Source organism: Cephus cinctus, unplaced genomic scaffold, assembly GCF_000341935.2.
Source record: "Cephus cinctus unplaced genomic scaffold, Ccin1 Ccin1_scaffold2529, whole genome shotgun sequence".
In the NCBI taxonomy this organism is placed as follows: Eukaryota; Metazoa; Arthropoda; class Insecta; order Hymenoptera; family Cephidae; genus Cephus; species Cephus cinctus.
Genome location: NW_014334289.1, coordinates 67,640 through 69,959, shown reverse-complemented (window position 1 = coordinate 69,959; position 2,320 = coordinate 67,640). Strand labels below are relative to the sequence as shown.

At 53.1% G+C, this 2,320-nt stretch overlaps 1 protein-coding gene across 3 annotated transcripts in view; it reads right to left on the bottom strand.

The window, feature by feature from the left end:
- LOC107274211 (voltage-dependent calcium channel type A subunit alpha-1) overlaps positions 1-2,320 on the bottom strand; it is an 83,033-nt gene that overhangs the window by 65,672 nt on the left and 15,041 nt on the right. The window lies entirely within an intron of this gene.

Sequence of the window (2,320 nt, the reverse complement as noted above, 5' to 3'; positions counted from 1 at the left end):
CCCCCCCGTCGCAATCCCCACTTTTCCCCTTTAATCTCGAATCAAGACGCGAGCAGCTGCGTTGGCCGCCGGAGACTGTTTTTCATTTTCCTTTTTCTCTTTTTCTTGTCGTTTCAGCGATTTCAAAGATTTGACCACCCTTTAACCTTTTTTATTTCAATTTCCCATTCTTTTTAATTGGGTTCTCTGCGCGCTTCCGCCTAGATTCATCCCTCTGCTAGAAATGGCGAACAGCAGCAGCAGCAGCGAGTCGCCGCTAATCGAATTGGATAGGAGAACCGCCGAAGCTCGTGTGTGTTTGCCAATTTCATCATCGGAAATTCCAGGTCGTGTCAATCGTCGAACGCAGCTCACAGCCTGACGAAACCGATCGCGGTGCTGCCAACCTTCCGGTCCAACATATATGGTATACATGTATATATATATATATATATTCACAGAGACGGCAGCTAGGAAACAAAGTATTTCACTGGCAAGCGAATCGAATCGGCCCAAACTTGGCTTCCGGTTTCTCCCAGCCACGTCCCTCGAGGACAAGAGTGTCTCCACGCAATGATCGCCCGCGAAGGAGTGGAACGAATTCTTTGCGTCCCGGATTGCGGATTGCGGATTGCAATTTGCTTGGTCGCTCGGCACGTTACTTTGAAAATTTGGAACGAAGGGATAATTTACTCAAAATTCCCACTGATCGGAGCAATAAGCCTGAAGGGTATTTCGCAAGTACCGGCGCTGGGGGGTGAGCAGCGCAAAGCGACGTCCCTCCGCGACGCGTGCACGTGGACGCGCCAAGTGCCAAGTGCCAAGTTCGCTTTCCCATTACCAGTTGCTCCGACTTGGAGTCAGTTCGAGTATCTGCTGGGTATAGCGGAGCTCTGGTTAGATACAGTTAGCTCGCAATGGCTATAGTAAATGTATAGAGAAGGAAGGACTGGGATTCTGCTCGTTGCGCACGTGTACCGTGGAAACTCACTTGGAAACTCAGGCTGGCACCTGCAAGTGCGAAAACTAAAGTAAAGTACGGCTGGATGCCTTCTGATTCCTTGGGGAGCCCTGAAATCCCACACACGGATTCGAGACGTAGGATGCACAGGAGGGAGTAGGCACGCGTGTGTGACACACGTGCACCGTGCACCATGCACCATGCACATCTGCACAATAACGTTGATGCGCTACAAAGGGGACAGAGGGACAGAGGGACAGAGACAGGGAGGATCCATCGCGGAGGTTGACAATTTCCCAATAACAACCTGTTGCTAAGCATCCTTCTCTACTCATCCCTGGCAACACTGAGCGCCGAATCAATCCGTCCCATTCCAATTCCTGCTTTCGTGCCGAGCACCCACCTCCCCCTAGCTCCATTTTTACTTCGAATCCCAGGAAATCGAATAACAGGGCGCACCCACCTCCCATCTCTGAACCCTCCCTCCTCGCCCTCTCGACCTCCTACCGATAACGATAGTTGACGCTCCCTGGGTCGAAGTGCCTATACTGTATACAGGAGGAGGAGAAGAAAGAAAATGAAGTGAAGAAAAGCAACGGAATTATCATCATTCGTCTGGGTAGCCAGGTAGCTCTGCTGTGCAGGAAGGCGCTCTTCGTTCGAGGGTTCCGGGTACTCGGTAACGTGGACGCGATAAAGCGCACCCTGTCCTCTTCCACGAGCATTCCAGCTCGCTTCCACCCTTCCACCCTTCCACCCTTCCACCCCTTCCACCCCTTCCACCCCTTCCACCCCTTCCACCCTTTCACCCAGGAACCATTCAAGAAGCAGGAAGCACTTCCGGCTCGCAACTCCAAGTCCGATGGCCGCTTCTTTCGGCAGCAAGGGTCCACACGTCAGCAAGCGTGTCCACACTGGCGCAAACGTCTGCTTGGGGAGGGTAGTGCCGCCACCCCCACTCCTCCTGCGCTCCCTGCGGAGGGAGCAGGGGAGGATGCGGACGTGCCACTCCACGCTAGGTAGTTCTAGGCAATTAAACGAAGTGCGAGATGGACGTGAAAATCGATGGCTCCGCGCGAGGCCTCTTCGGCTCAGGGGATAAACTACCCCCTCAAACTATTCAGAAATTAAACTTCGACCGAGTCGTCCGCAGACTCGCTCTGGCACTTTATTAGGCGACTCGGCCATTTTCACTTTGACTGATCTGGAGAGAGAGAGAGAGAGAGAGAGAGAGAGAGAGTTCATTCCGCCTGCTCGTCCTCCTGCTGGCTTCCGGCACGACGTCTCGTCCGATCGTTTATCCTTCTCCTGGTCGTCGTCCTGATTATTGCTATTGTTACTGTTATCTCCGCTCGGGCAAAAATCGATTCGCAGGGGGCG